This window comes from Sarcophilus harrisii, chromosome 3, assembly GCF_902635505.1.
Source record: "Sarcophilus harrisii chromosome 3, mSarHar1.11, whole genome shotgun sequence".
NCBI classification, from domain to species: Eukaryota; Metazoa; Chordata; class Mammalia; order Dasyuromorphia; family Dasyuridae; genus Sarcophilus; species Sarcophilus harrisii.
In genome coordinates this window covers 399749039-399766187 of record NC_045428.1, presented here as the reverse complement: position 1 = coordinate 399766187, position 17149 = coordinate 399749039, and positions in this window count along the sequence as shown.

The window sequence follows — 17149 nt, the reverse complement described above, 5'->3', positions numbered from 1 at the left end:
AATTTATTCTCAATCTGTATTATCTGTCATATATATATATATATATATGATTATTTAATTATTCCAACATCATGTTTTAGTCTGAGAATTCCTCTTCCACCTATTCCCTGCTAGATAGATGACTAGGACAATTTCTTTTGAGTTGTAAATGTCCTTAGCTAAGTTAGATTTTATACTAATCCAATATTTCAGAGTCTGATTCTTTTTGTACAGCAAAATAACGGTTTGGTCATGTATACTTATTGTGTATCTAATTTATATTTTAATATATTTAACATCTACTGGTCATCCTGCCATCTGGGGGAGGGGGATGGGGGGTAAGAGGTGAAAAATTGGAACAAGAGGTTTGGCAATTGTTAATGCTATAAAGTTACCCATGCATATAATCTGTAAATAAAAGGCTGTTAAATAAAAAAAAAATTTCATACTAATCTTTCTGTAGACTTCTTTCCCCTTGATCTTTTCACCGTTTTTTTGAGACAAGATAGCTCTTAAACAAGCACAATGTTTGGTTTTGTGCTTGGTTGTTTGTGTCTCTCTATTTGACAAGATCAAAAATTCATTAGTTAAGCTAATTTTTGAATCCCTTTGACCTTCTCAATGTGGTGATTATTTTATTTCTTTGTTAAATTTTTCTAGAAAATAGGAATAATCAGAATCAAGGATTTTACTTTTATATATTTTTCCATTTTTCAATCAACAGCTTAAGTAGATTGAGATGGAACTGTTAAAAGTATACAATATCTTCTTTTTATCCTTTCTTCTAGGTCAATATCAACTTTGACTTTTTCTATAACTAATCAAGTGTCCAATGAAACATAAATAACAGATTCTAAAATTACTCCCTTGATAGTAATCAATCATTTTTTTATCTTTTGAGGTATAGTCAATTTCTTTCTTTATGATGTTATTCGGTACTCATCATAACCAGTCAGTGCCTTCTAGCTCTCTTTTTAAAGAAAGTATTTATGATGAACAGTGGCAAAGTTTCTGAGTAATCCACAAGACTCTAACCTCTTTCATGTCTTGATCTTGAACCATTGCTTTAAATTAACTTTTCTGTGCCCATCTGTCCTGAACAACAAGTCACTGTTGACTCTATCTGGAGGATCTTCAGGTCCTTGACAGAATTGATTTCCCTTTTCTTCTACAGCACATGATACCTCACAAGAAGCTTCATAGTGGTTCTGTTTTTGACATTCATTATAAGTACTACAGTATGAGAAAACTAGGGATGCCATGAAAACATGTTTGTTGTTGCTTGTGATATAATCAATACACATAGCTTTTATTCTCCTTGTTGAAAAGAACCTCTGAGATGTCTATTTCAGTTCAGTTTGTTGATGTCTTCTGTTCATTTAAAACAAAAATGTTAATCTAAGTAGAGTTCAGTTGGTCAAATGATACTGATAAAGTGCTTAATGCAGTACCTGGCACAAAATAGGCACTCAATATGTTCTTGTTTCCCCTTCTCCCCTCCTAGTAAGTAAGTTATTGGTAACTGGACAAAAAACTCACTTTTTGGAGTCTGTTGTGGTTTAGTGGATTTCCATTGCATCCAATTCTTCATGACCCCATTTGGGATTTTCTTGCCATTTCCTACATTATAACAGATGAGGAAACTGAGACAATCAGGGTTAACCAAGTTGTCACACAGGTAATAAATGTCTTAGATCAGATTTTACCTCAGAGAGATGAATCTGACTCTGCATACCACTCTGTGCACTATGATACCACCTAATTGATATATATATATATATATATATATATATATATATATATGGTCTAAAAATCACAGGATTCTTAGCACCCTCGGTTAGTTGCATTTTTCCACTCCAGAAATAGAAAAGGGCAGAACAAGACTAGTGCTATTTTCTATTTTTAGCTCTTCAGTGTTTTCATAGCTAAAGAATTTATTCCCTATAAATTATTGTCCCATCTACTGGTGATACTTAGCCATGGTTGCCCTGGAAAACCATTGCCAAGATCACAGCTGAAGCTGTACTTTGATGAAACCTTATAGATTTGCCTCACACAGACATAATTTTTGAGAACCCAGCGTCACTTCCACCAGAGTTAGGCCCTGGAGTAACAACTCTACTCAAAGACAATCATCAAGGCTCAGAATGACCTTCCATGTAGAATGGTGGACAGGCAAACTGAGCCCCGAGAATTACCTAGAAGTCAGGTCATGGTCTTCACTATAACTGGCTTCTGTTCCTTTTTCCCCGTATTAGACATGGCTCCCTGCTCCAACCCCAGAGACATTTGTCAGCTCCGATGTGTCCTCTGGAAAGCTTCCAGCTCCACTTGGTTGGCTGGTCTCCAATTTGGCCTGTGGCACTATGGCAACAGCCAATTTGCAACAATAATAAACTGGCAATCCTTTAAAAATATTCAACAAGTCATACTTTTCATAAATTCAGAGTGGGCTTCTTCTAATTAGTATAAATTAGTGAAATCTTAATTAAGCATGGGATGCACATGAGGACAATTTCCTGATTAACCTTGACCTATCTCTCATATCTCTAGAGACAGAATAAAACTTTAAATGTTATACAGGTCTAAGAATTGAATCCTAAGGAAATAAGAAGATTAGGTTAGTTTCATAAATTTACATTATACTCTCCCCCATCTCCCCTAATAACCTCACTATACCGTCTACTTTTTATGGACCCTCATTAGCTGTAGAAACTGCTTTGGATAGTGATCTTAAACTTGAGTTCACTTTCCCTTGCCTGAAGCAGGACAGAGTTTCAAAGGAACAGCAATCCCAAACTTCCCACTAGGGTATTAATCCTCAGGAGAAGAGTATAGTATAGACCTGACTTGTCCAAATCCACATGTCAATACCCGATAAATTCAGAAAATGAGCCTTGAATAAATCAGGTAGCTTTATTTCCTATGATTTCTTTTTATCCACAAGACCCTGGGTTTGCAGTTGAGTCATGAGATTTCGTGGCATATTTTGGGAGCAGTGCTAGCAACAATTTGATAACAATGTAACTTGGAAGTTAAAAATGTCTTCAGTTCTGGGAATTACTAACTTAACTGAATAAAGTGTGTGACTATTGCTCTGATATTTTTATTATGATCCTGAATGTCCATTTCTTATATCTCCACACATGATATAGGAATAGAGACTGGGCCTGTGATTTGATTGGGATAGTTTCAGAGAGGTACCTGTTCAGGTGTTTCATTATCACTTCTCTCTGAGTTTTCTTGGCAAAGATACTAGAGTAGTTTGACTTCTGTACCTTTCACAGCTGAGGAAACTGAGGCAAACAGGGTTAAGCTCAGGATCACATAGCTAGTGAATGTCTAAGGCCAGATTTGAACTCCAGACTCCAAACTTGGTGCTCTATGCACTGTGTCACCTGGCTGCCTCCCTTACAGAAGTTGTGATTTGTCCAAGTTCCTACAGCTTCTCTCCATCAGTCAGCTTGAACTCAAATCTTGAATTCTAGGTCTGTATTCTTTTCATTATGACAAGCTTCTTTCCTATTTGTTAATTAATTTTATAGTTAAAGGATCTCAGGATCTCAAATCTGGAGCTGGTGAGAACCTAGAAGCCCTTTATTATAATTCTCTTATTTAATAAATGGAGAAACTGAGACCCAGGATCCTAAAGTCACACAGATAGATTGGAGAAGAGCTGACATTCTAACCTAGAACATCTGATTCTCAGTTCCATACCCTCGCTAATCTTTTAAAAATTGATTTCAAAAGACAAAGTCAATGACTCTTCTACTGTCCAGACCATGAGTCTGTTACTTTCTGTTATCTGGAATCAAGGCTTCCCTTTAACTCAGAGTCTAGACAGTTGAATTACATTTTGGACAAACTACATCATTATTTCTGTGAAAAAATGCTTCTTGTCTTGACTCAACTTGTTCTCCCCTTACTTCACTTTTATGATATAAATCAACCCAAGCTCATCAGCAATATTTTTAGTAACTTCTCGGTACCTTCCTCAGTGCACTTTGGAGGAAGGCGTAGCATCCCTCAGAAGCACGAGCTGGAATATTAAGTGCTGCTCAGACATTTGAACATAATATGCCCTGCTCCCAAGGCTTCTGTCACATTATTGGTATGGTAATTATTACAGCAAATGATAAAATACTGCAAAATTGTTTCTCCCCCCTTCTTAATGACATAAATAAAAGAAGCAATTAATTTCATACAATAAAAACAAGCAATACAATAACTTACAAATTTGGAGTTTCTTCATTATTACATCAAATTGCAAAATGGAAACATGTAATTTCAAAAGGCTCCAAAGTAAAAATGGAAACACAGCTGACGCTGCGTCAGCATGGAGGCTGCACCATCAACGTGGGGCTTACACATAACTGAGTCGTCAACCTCTCTCTCTCTCTCTCTCTCTCTCTCTCTCTCTCTCTCTCTCTTTCCTCTCCCAAGCCAAATATAGGTGTGCAATGAAAAATTCAGATCAGAGTCATCTCTAAGATCTCAGCCATCTGGATACAAGATTGAACAATGGTTTTGTTTCCCCTCACTCTTTAGCTTGACATTCTAGGCACTGATGCTCCCAGACTCTAACCCTACTTTGGTTGAGCTTTCAGGAATGGAAAGACTATGATTGGTCTTGTCCCTTCACTGTCTCAGAAGATAAGTAGGGAAACAAATCTTCCATGAGTAATGACCGTGGCTTTGTTTGTTTTTCCAAAGCAGTGTGTGAACTCAAATACCATGTACAGTACGGTATGGCCCACCATCCTTGTCAAGTAGTCTTGGAAATCTACAGGCTCAGGACTGACATTAGGGTTTGTTTGTTTGTTTTTTGTGACTGAAAAATACTAACATATTTTCCTTGACATCTTGTACTACTTTTTACAAGTATTCAGAGCACATGCCCTGCTTTGCATGGAAAATGTATTTCCACAGTTGTCAGAATGATGGACAGGGAGAGAATGATAGGACAGAGCAGTGATCTCGGCTTGTTATTACATACAATAGCCTGGTAAGAATCATGATGTGTTGGTGAGACAAACTGTGTCCCATTCTGGAACATATTAGGTTTGTCTCCAGGACACACATGACTTCACTAGGGTGTCTAACCTCATTCATAATAGATGCTAATCTTTTCAGGGCTGACTGATGACAGCACTTCCTGCCCTTCACGGAATTAGAGCTGGGTTTTATCAAAGGACTCAAACTGCCTGCTAATTAGACTAATTCCCTTCATCATGAATTATTTATTTCCATTGGTAACCGATCACTGTGACATTAATGGGTTCTGCTCAACTTAGTTTCCTACTAATACACACTATGAGTTAAATGTTAAAAAACTCCTGATACTTCACTCCAGGTCATATGTATTTTTTGTCTATCATTTGACAAGATTTGATGAAGTTTTTGGTGATTAAAGTTCAAATACAAGAAAAGAGAGGTTCTAACTCTGTTTAGGTAAGAAACCATGTTTTCTTTACTCCAACCTCAAACCTCATTTAACTAAGTTCAGATACTTTAACATACTACTTAACTTAGTTAAAATTGATCTAAGTACTAGGATTATTATTTGCACTGTTTTTCTGTTGGAGTCATACCATATATATTCCAGTGATCCAAAACAACATTTGATGATGATGATGATATTTTCCTAAATAAGAGAAAGATTGTGGAATAGTGGCAAGCTATTCTCAGTACCCCACATTTTCTGAAAATAGCATTCCATATTCTTGACCTTTGTGTAGCATTTGATAGTGGTTAACTACTATGTCTTCTTGGACTCCTCTCTGGGTTGTGGTGACAGTTTTCTCTCTTGGTTCTCTTCCTACCTGCTTGTTTCTTCTTAATCTCCTTTGCTGAATTATCATTCATATTGTGTTCTCTGTGTGTGGTTCTGTCCCAGATCTGCCTCTCTTTCAACATTCTCTCTCAGGTGATCATGGGTTTTGTTATCATCCCTATGCAATTTCCATGGTTTTAATTGCTAAGTCTATGCAGATGACTTCTAGATCTATACAGCTTTAGTCTCTTTCTCATCTCACTATTACATTGAATGGGATGTTCATTTAATTCTCCATTCATTCATTATCTTAGAATTCATTATCTTTCCCACAAAACACCTCTCTTATGAACTTCCCTATTTCTGTCAAGGTGGTCTACCCACTTGTTTTTCTCTATTCTGATCCATATTCCAGATAACTGTTAGGTGTTAACATATCACTCCCTTGCTCAGTAAACTTCAGGAGCTCCTTACTACCTCTAAGATCAAAAACAAAGTATTCTATGTGGCATTTAATATAGCTCTTCACAACCTATCTCAAACATATCTTTCTAGCCTTATTATACATTCCTCCCCTTTTTGCATTTTATAATCCTATGACATTGTCTTGCTCTTTCTCACACACAATTTTCTGTCTATTGTCTCTGTGACTTTTATTAGGCTGACCTGGAATGTACTTCACTCCCTTCTCATGTTCACTTTTAGAAACCTTAGTTTTATTCAAAGCTCATCTCAAGCACCATCTTCTATACTCTGGCTTTTTAAAAACTTTTTCTTTTCTTTTAAAAAATTATTCAAGCTTTTTTATTTTTCAAAATATAGCATGGATAATTCTTCAACATTAATCCTTGCAAAATCTTATGTTCCAATTTCCCCTCCTTCTTTCACTCCCTCCTCTAGATGGCAAGTAGTCCAATATATGTTAAACATGGTAGAAATATATGTTAAATCCAATATATGCATACATATTAATACAATTATGCTGCACAAGAAAAATCTAATCAAACCAGAAAAAAATGATAAAAATAAAATGCAAGCAAACAACTATAAAAAGAGTGAAAGAGTTATGGTGTGATTGACACTCAGTTCCCACAGTCCTCTCCTCTGAGTGTAGATGGCTCTCTTCATCATAAGATCATTGGAACTGCTCTGAATCATTTCATCATTGAAGAGAGCCATATCCATTAGAATTGATCATTGTATAATCTTGTTGTGCACAATGATCTCCTGGTTCTGCTCATTTCACTTAGCATGTGTACCTTCAGTCTTTCCTAAAAGTCCAGAGGATCATAATTTTAACTCTAGGAAGAAACATACTGATAATCCAAGTTTTACAGATGAGAAAACTGAGGTTATGTTATTGCCAAGTTCACATACAAATTTATTGATAGGTCTGGGATTTGAACTTCAAACCTTTGTCCTTCAACCTAAATATCTTTCCACTATCTTGAACAAACTAGACCAAATTGTATGGATGACTTTGAGACCCACACGTGTACCAGACCTTACAATGGACTCCCCAAAGAGTTTGATTATTATGGATGAGCTACATTTAAATTGCAATAGTAAGACATCACTTGCTATAAGGTACATAGTTGTAGGAATGCAGGAAGTTCACTGACACAGAAGTAAATGCTTACTTACTATATCAGGTCAGTGCATGAATCCAAGTACCTAAGCAGTATACTCTAGTGAATGAAAGCGGCGTATGACCCCTGGTAACATGGAGAAAAGGATTGCTTTAATGACACACTTAAGAGCAAATTCAAGTTATTCAGCATGGCTGAGTAATGCTGAAGAACAATAACAGGAGAAAGACCAGCATGACGAGCAGTAATTAGAGATGGGCAGCTATTTTTGAACAAAGGCATCACACAGACCATAATGCAATGAGGCGGAACCACAAACAGCAACAGGTTCTTCTAAAAGCAGCTAGAGTTCCAACCCAAAGGTCCGTCTTTCTCTCCCTATATTCCTCTCTCTTTCTCTTCTTTTTTCCCTTCTTCTTTCTCCCTTCCCCCTCTTCCTTTCCCTCTTTCTTTCTCTCCCTTTCCTTTCTTTTTTTCTTTCTCCCTTTCCTTCTTCTCCTTCTTTCCTCCCTCTGACCCTTCCACATTCTCTCCCTCTTCATCTTTTTGCCATCTCTCTTTCTGCCTCTCTCATCCCAACAATCCCTCTCCTTCCTTCTCCCTCTTTCTTTCTTCCCTTCTTATCTTCTGTTCCTTTCCCCCTCCCCTCTTCTTTCTCTCCTTTTTCCTTTCTGTCCTCCTTTTATCCTATTCTCTTTCCTTCATCTCCTTATTCTCATCCCTATTTCTCTTTTCTTCTCCTACACTCTCCACATCCCTTTCCTTCTCCTCTCTCTTTTGCCACCCCTAGTCCTTCCATTCTTTACCCTCTCCTTTCCTTCCTCTCCTCCTCTCTCTTCTCCATCCTTCCTTTACTTCCATTTTCCTTTCTCTCCCTTCTCTTTCCTTCTCCCTTTCTTACTCTCTCTCTAGATAAAAATGACTGCAATTCACAAATCAATTTCTTCCCCTGACTATGACCATATGTATCTTCAGAAATCCTTTTAATATGAAGAACAAAACAGAATATAAACTTACAATCACTATTAGCTACTAATTAAATGAAAACCTATTTTTTTCATGAGCATATATAATAATTTTTTTTACAACTTTCTTGAGATTTTTAGCACTTTATATTAGCATGTTTGCTACCCAATTCACATCAGATCTATGACCTAGAAAAACGAGGATGCTTTCCAGATATATGTCTGCAAGTAGCATGCAGGGGGAAACCCTGTTCACTTGTAACAAATCCTTTGCAAAAAGCCAGGGGAATATATACCATGATGGGATAGGCACAAAGATTTTTTAAAATATACATCATAAGGCACAAAAGAAATTAGAAAATCTATGACAAGCAAAATTACATAAGAATTTTCATAAGAGTCCATATAATTAACATGTTAATTAATAGCACAGACAATTCATTGTTTATAGTCAGATATTTTCTGAACATATCTATTTATCTATATATCTGTAATGCCACGTGTTTTAAATGAATATTCAATCAAATCACTACTGGACTACTCTGACTGAAATCACAGGTATTATTTTTCCACTTTAGAGATAATTAAGGATAAGTAAGAGAAAATTGTGAGGTATAAGGTCATCTTGCAAGTGGAGAGTTTGAGTCTATCTATGGATGTGTGTGTTTTATTGCCATTGTTCTTTTTATTTATTTTCTAGTTCTCAGATGAATTCAACTGTTAACAGAAATTTCTTCCCAAATATTTTGGAATGGAAAAAAAAACTCTATTTATTAAGTACCTTTTGTATGTCAGGTTCTGTACAAAGCACTTTATAAAATCCTTTCATATCCTTTCAAAACTTTAGTAAAAAGGTGCTATTATTCCCATTTTACAGTTGAAAAAAGGCAGACAGTTTAAATGACTTGCCTAGGATCACAGAGCTAGTAAATGTCTGAGGTCAAATTTCATCATTAATCTTCCTGACTTTAAACCCAACACCCACACCTGCCTATCACCAGCCTCCCTTTTCATCTCTCTGCCCCAGTCTGTCTCTATACATATATACATACATACATACCCAGGAACTTTTAGGATTGTTTTTTTCTCCTTAATTCTGTTCCTAATTTCAGGGATTATTTGGTGACCCATTGAGAGAAGCAGTAAAATCTCAAATATTGCTAATAGTAGTTTTACTTTATATGGGATAACCTTAACATTTAAGAATCACTGACAAATTCTAATATCAGAGCTTTTTTACATTATAATTTTATCTTGTTATTTACCTTTACATACTGATACTTTGATATTTTGAAAATATTTTTAGTATTTTAAAAGAAACCTTCACCTCTTAAGACACTTTAAAAGCTAATTTTTTGGTTGATTTGTAATTTTTTACCTTTTTAATCCATACTCCACACAGAACCCTAATTAATATTCCTTGACTTTTCCTGTTTAAGAAACTTTAATGGTTCCCTAACACTTCTTAGATAAGATATAAATTCCTTTCTTTAGCATGTAAGACTCTTTACTAACTGGTATAACAGTTATATACCCTAATGAATTCCGGAGACAACTCGGTGGTACAGTAAAATATTAAATAATCAATCTATCAATAAATATTTATTAAGCACCTACCATGTGTACTCTGCTAAGCACTTGAAACACACAAAAAAAGGTAGTGTTACCTTCAAGGAGCTTACAACCTAATGGACAGAGTGCTGGGCCAAGAGTCAGAAATATCTAGGTTCAAAATTTGGACTCAGACATTTGCTAGCTCTGTGGCCATGGCCAACTCACTTAATTTCTGTTTTCCTCAGTTTCCTCAACTGTAAAATGAGGATAATAATAATGCTAACTCCCAGGGCTGTTGTGAGGATCAAATGAGATATTTGTCACATACTTAGTATAGTACCTGAAACATAATAAACCCCACCTCTCTTCTTTACTTCTTTCTCTCCTTTCCTCCCTTCCTCCCTTCCTTTCTTGCTTCTTTGCTTCCTTCTCTTATCTTCCTCTCTTCTTTCCTCCATCTTCCCTCCCTTTCTTCTCTTCCTGCTTTCCTTCTTTCCTTCCCTTCCTGCTTTCCTTCCTCCTTGCTTTTCCTTCCTTTCTTCTCTCCTCCCCCTTCCTTTCCTCTCTCCCTTCCTTCTTTCTCTCTTTCTTTCCTTTCCGTCAAACTATTCTTGCTATTATTCAGAAATTACATTCTATTTACACCTTAAAGCCTTTCTGTAAGCTGTCCTCAATACCTGGAATGCTGTGACCTTTTTAGTTCTCTCCCAAGTTCCAAGTTTAGCTCTAGTGCCATGACCTGCAGAGATACCCATCCCACAAAAGGCTCTATTTACTGATTTGTGAACATATTATATCCCCTTCTAGTAGAAGGTAAGCTCCTTAAAGGTAGGTGATGTCTTATTTTTTCACTTATGTCTACAGAACCTAGTCTTAGGCTTTTCACATAATAATTCATTCTTAATAAATGCTTCACTCATTTCCAAAACTACATTGTGTGTTCTGGTGTGGTAAGGAAATTATTCAAATAATACATAACACGTTAAATACAATTAGCAATAAAATAAGTATATTTTTCTAAACTACAACAACTAATGGAGATTCTAAGCAAATCTGTAATAGACAAGATGACTCATGTGGAGGAGAATTACTTCAAAAATTTTGAACTTTTCCACCCCTACTGGAAACACAGCCTTCTTTTAGATAATAAGATGAATTTTGAGTCCTTGAAAAATTTTTAAAATACTCCAAGTAGATTAATATGTCATACTTCTTACTAGATGGAGGATCCCAGGATAGGCCTACAAATAAGTCTACATTGAGTTTTTTTCATCACATGCATTTGGTTAAAAATTCCTGGTTAGGAAATATCCTATAAATATAGTCATGTATACTCAACAGTCATCTTACACTTCTACAATGTCTGGCTAGGAAACATCCCATAAATATAGCCATGTATACCCAACAGCTATCTTACAACTTCTACAAGCACTTCTATTTCTACAATACTATAAAAAGCAGGGGCAGTCTTAGTCTGATGTCGGTGATCTGACATGGCTATTTGCTCACCCATGGAAAAATATTCAGAATTCTTGGTTTCACAAGTGGAATTCTTAAAGAAATGTGAATCAGCTTCTCTTTTCTGAAGTGCTGAGAATATTTCTTTATTGTATACTCATGTCAGTCAGTGTCTCTCTTGGATTACCTATATTCTAGTCTTTGTCTATCTGGGAAAAGTTAGATTGGAGGAGGGATTCAACAGCAATATAACCTGACTTCAGAGAAGTTTAGTTCAGGTTCTGTCTGAGAATAGTGCTTAGGTCAGCTTTGTCCTGGGGAAGCTAGGTGGAACAATGGTTAGAGCACTGGCCTGGAATTAGGAAAACCTGAGTTCAAATTTCATCCCAGACACTAGTTGTATGACTCTGAGCAAGGCACTTAACTCTGTTCTTAATTCTGTTTATTTCAATTTCCTCATCTGTAAAATGAGTCAGAGGAGGAAATGGCAAACCACTCCAATAGTTGCCAAACTTCCAGTGGAGTCATAAAAAGTTAGACACACCTATATAACAAGTCTTTGTTCCATAGGTACCATAATAGAAAAGTAAATACCTTGTACCACTTTCTAATAGAACCTAGATTTAAAATTGCAGGAGTCCTTAAAGATCATCCTAGTCCAGTCCCTTCATTTTACTAATGAAGAAACTGAAGATTAGAGAATTCATATAACTAGACCAAAGTCACACAAGATGAAAGTATAAAAGACAGGATTTGAAACCAAGTCCTCTGATTAAAAATTTACTTTTTTCTACCATTCCTCGATGCTTCCATGCAACCAGTGAAGATAAGTTTATTGGAACTATCACTTTTTTAACCAGGAGGAGTAACAATATCATGCACTATCTCACAGTTTCTTTTTCACTTTAACCTGTCATTAATAGTTTTGACAGTTGTTAATAGTACTGAAAATTATTGCTATCCATTAATTCTAACACTTGGCATCCCTGACACCCCTTCCCTATCTCCCCCACAGAATTTATTAGGTGGAATACAATTTGGGGGAGAGAATACTTTCCATTCAATTAAACTCAATTAGGCTCCTCTATCACCAAGAGTTTAGATAGTAGGAGCTTTGGGTCACTCCATCAAGAAGCCATTGACATAGATATCTTAAACATTGATTCATCATATGGCACCTCAGACCACTGGTTACTCAACAACAAGCAGACAACTAGATTTAAGTCCAGTGATGTTTAAAGATGTTTTGGCAAAGGGTATAACCAAATTAATAAAAAGATGAGGAACCATATATAAGATTTTTGTAGAAGACACTATTATTCATATATTATTTATTCATTTATTCAGTATTTGTTTGTTGAGTACCTACTGTGTGCTAAACACTGGGGAGGTATAGATTTTTAAAATGTTAGTTCTGCCATTAAGGAGTTTAATTAAGACAATTATACAAATAATGAAAATATAAAATAATATAAAGATCTGATAAAAGATGTAGAATAAAAGTTCTGTAAGAGTTCAGAGGAAAGATATTTTGATGTGGTATAAAAGAGATTTTAAATTCAGTATGTCAGTAGTTATAGATGGATATAGAAGGAATTACAGGTAGACAAAATAATAAAGAAAAAATCAGGAAATATTAAGGAATATCTGGGGAATGGTGAGTTAGCAAGCTTGGCTAAAATAAAGGGCATATATAGGGAAGTATGAAAGACAAGGCTGGTATTAATGGTTGGGTATTTTCTGTGAATCACCTCAGATCCTTAGCTGTGTGATCCCAGGTGTCACTTAACACTGTTTGCCTCAGTTTCCTCCTCTGTAAAATGAGCTGGAGAAGGAAATGGCAAACCACTTCAGTGTCTTTACCAAGAAGACCATAAATGGGCTCACAAAGAGTCCGACAAGACTGGAATGAATGAAAAACAACCACAAAAGACTCTGTGGGTTCCAGAGCTCTTGAATTCCAGACTTGGGAGTGAAGACCTTATCCTTCTGTAATGTAGAATCACTGAAAAATTTTAAGCAGGGAAGTAATAATCAAAACTGTAATATGAGAAAATTAGTTGAATAGAAGTATACAGGATGACTTGGAAGCAGAGGGACATGATAGGAAACTATTTATTCAGGCATGAAGCAATGAGAATCTGATTCAGAGTCTTAGTAGTGTGAGTAAAATGAAATGACAAAAGATGAAGCCAAGAAAAAAATAGCCATATTGATTATTTTAAAAGAGAAAGAATTTTTAAAATGGCTTTAAGGCATTATCTGTGATTTAGTAGAAGAGTGGTCATGTCATTGAGAGAAAATGAAGATATAGTATAGGCAGAAAAGAAGTAAAAATGAGAAGTCTTATATATGTATATATATATATATATATAAATGAGAAGTTTTATATATATATATATACATATATATATTTATATATATATAAAACAGAGAGAGAGAGAGACAGAGAGACAGAGAGACAGAGAAAGAGACAGAGAGACAGAGACAGAGAGAAAGAGAGACAAAGACAGAGAGACAGAGACAGGGAGGAAGGGAGAGACAAATAGCCAACAGGTAGTCATAAAAGGTGGACTGAATTAGTATAATTCTCTATTTACAATAGAAACTTAATAAATATTTGATTGATAAATTAACATATTCATGGAAATATCATTGTCTTCCATTGAAAAGATTTATTTGGCAGGGATGTACATGTGTAGATTAGATAGAAGACTGGAAACCTGGAAATTACAGGAGATTCCTGCAGTGGTCTGAGCATGAAGTCTTTCCGTAGGGTGGTATGGATGGTATAGGTTTTTATGTTGGGGAAAAAAGTCAAAGAAAATCTGGGGGTTCTATGCCTGGTGAACTAAAAATGCTTGGGTCTAGATAGTGCTATCATTACAGAAGTGGGGATTCAAGAAAAAGAAGAAATTTTGAGGGAGAAGTGATGAATGCAGTTTAGTTCAGTATTAGGTGCTGGTGGGACATATAAATGAAAATCTGCAAATGGAATTGTTAGAAAAGTCAGGCAGCTGATTATAAAGGCTTTATGATCATCATCAGAGAGATGATATTTAAAACGATAGGAGGGAAAAATCACCAAAAGTATAAATATTAGAAAAGAAAAGATGATTTTAAGAAAGACTTAAAGAATTGACATGAAAACTTTTCCTTTGTTGGTGGAACTGTGAATACATCCAACCATTCTGGAGAGCAATTTGGAACTATGCTCAAAAAGTTATCAAACTGTGCATACCCTTTGATCCAGAAGTGTTACTACTGGTCTTATATCCCAAGGAGATCATAAAGAAGGGAAAGGGACCTGTATGTGCAAAAATGTTTGTGGCAGCCCTCTTTGTAGTGGCCAGAAACTGAAAACTGAGTGGATGCCCATCAATTGGAGAATGGCTGAATAAATTGTGGTATATGAATATTATGGAATATTATTGTTCTGTAAGAAATGACCGGCAGGATGATTTCAGAAAGGCCTGGAAAGACTTACATGAATTGATGCTGAGTGAAACAAGCAAGGCCAAGAGATCATTATATACTTCAGCAACAATATATATGATGACCAATTCTGATGGACCTGGCCATCCTCAGCAATGAGATGAACCAAATCATTTCCAATGGAGCAGTAATGAACTGAACCAGCTACGCCCAGAGAAAGAACTCTAGGAGATGACTAAAAACCATTCTCATTAATTCCCAATCCCTATATTTTTGCCCACCTGCATTTTTGATTTCCCTCACAGGCTAATTTTACAATATTTCAGAGTCAAATTCTTTTTGTACAGCAAAATAACATTTTGGTCATGTATATTTATTGTGTACCTAATTTATATTTTAATATATTTAACATCTACTAGTCATCCTGACATCTGGGGGGGGAGGAAGGAGGGGAAAAATTGGAACAAGAGGTTTGGCAATTGTCAATGCTGTAAAGTTACTCATACATATAACCTGTAAATAAAAGGCTATTAAAAAAAAAGAAAAGAAAACTTTTCCTCTGTGAGTCCTGGTTATCACCAGTAAGCATCTCTCTTGATGCAAGGCACTTTGAAAGGTTATGTCAACTTCAGAAGAACAATTCTACAAGAGTTGGTGACAACATTGGCTATTTTCCCCATTTATGTTAATAATACTGAATTTTTTTTCTTGTTAAGTGGAAATGGAGCATTGTTCCTTAGCTTGGTGTGGTGGGAAGAACACTTAGGCTTGCTTTGAATTCCCCCTTTATCAATTATTTTTCCTGTGACCTAGATCATTTTATCTGAGTGTCACTTTCCTTCTCTATAAAATGGAGATAATGCTATCTAAGCTACTCCCTTTATAATAACTTTATGGAGTTATTATAAAGATCAAATGAGATAAACTTTGTAATGTCTTTTGTAGCCATAAGTACATAATATTTGCCAAACTTGATAAATAATTTTGTTTTTCTATTTTGGAAATGATCAATGCAGGGATTTATTTTGCTAACTATGCATATTTTACAAGGATTTTTTTAAAAAACCTGAATGTGAAAGGGAAGAAGAGGAGACAAATTTTTGTTAATTGAAAAAAATTGTTTTTTGTTTTGACTATGCATTTTTTATAAAGGTTTTCTTTTTCTTTTTTTATTAATGGAAGAGGTAAAATAAGGAGGAAATAGATTTCTGTTCACTAAAAAGAATAAAATAAAATTATTTTATGTCTAAAACAACATAAGAAATAGTGTCCATGAAACTTCCATAAGTCTCTTGAATATAGTTATCAAATTATATGTACCACTTAATGTGGATAGAATATTAAACCTAGGGTGAAGAAGATCTAAGTTCAAATGTAGCCTCAGATACATACTGGCCATGAGATCCTGGCCAAATCACTTAACCTCTGTCTGTCTCTTTTTCCTCAAATGTGAAATGGGCATGATAATAGCATTTACTTCTCAGGATTGTTAAGGATAAATGAGATAATGTTGGCAAAAAGATTTGCAGACTTTAAAATATATAGATGCTGGTTATTACATAGCAATATGTCTATTGAACAAACTGTAAAATGGGAAAGTTCAACAATATTATTCACTCTCAAACAATAAGATTTCAAAAAGCAACAATTAACAACTAATGGCTACACAGATGAAGAACCAGCCTCAGAGCTAAAGATAATATTAACTAGCATTTATATTGTGTCTTGAAGTATGTAAAGCACTTTACATCCATTATTTCATTGATTCTCATGACATGTGGATACTATTATTATCCTTATGTTATAGATAAGGAAACTGAGGCTGAAAAGAGAGTTAAGTGATTTGCCAAGGATCACAGCTAAAAATGTCTGATGCTGGATTTGAACTCAAATCTTTTGGATTCAAAATCCAATACTGTATCTGTTGCACAAAAAAACTCTGCTGCCTAGAACTTGGGTTATAATCTTGCCTCAAAAAGGAACTGTCTGTCACTCAGCTACTCAGAGTTCTAAGCAACTGCCTTAAGACCATAAACTTCAGAGAAGGAGTAAACTTGCCTGAGTAAAGGGTATTATCTATAAAATTGTAAATCAAGTCCTTATCTTATCCCTACAAGTGGGGACAGCCACTGTCTATTACTTAGCCAAAGAAAGTATATGGGTGCTACAGAATATTTCAAGCTTCAGACATCAGCTTTGGCAAAAATGAACTATTATTATAATTGGTAGGCATCTTTTATTTCTATTTTAGCAATGATACCTTTGATTCCTTGGCAGAATTGATTTCTGTTAATGTAGGGGTGAAACAAGGCATTTTTAGCCTCCATTATCATTCAATATTTGCTTTAAAGTAAAACCAAAGTTATTGTGACCAAATTTTCCCTCATAATTGAGTC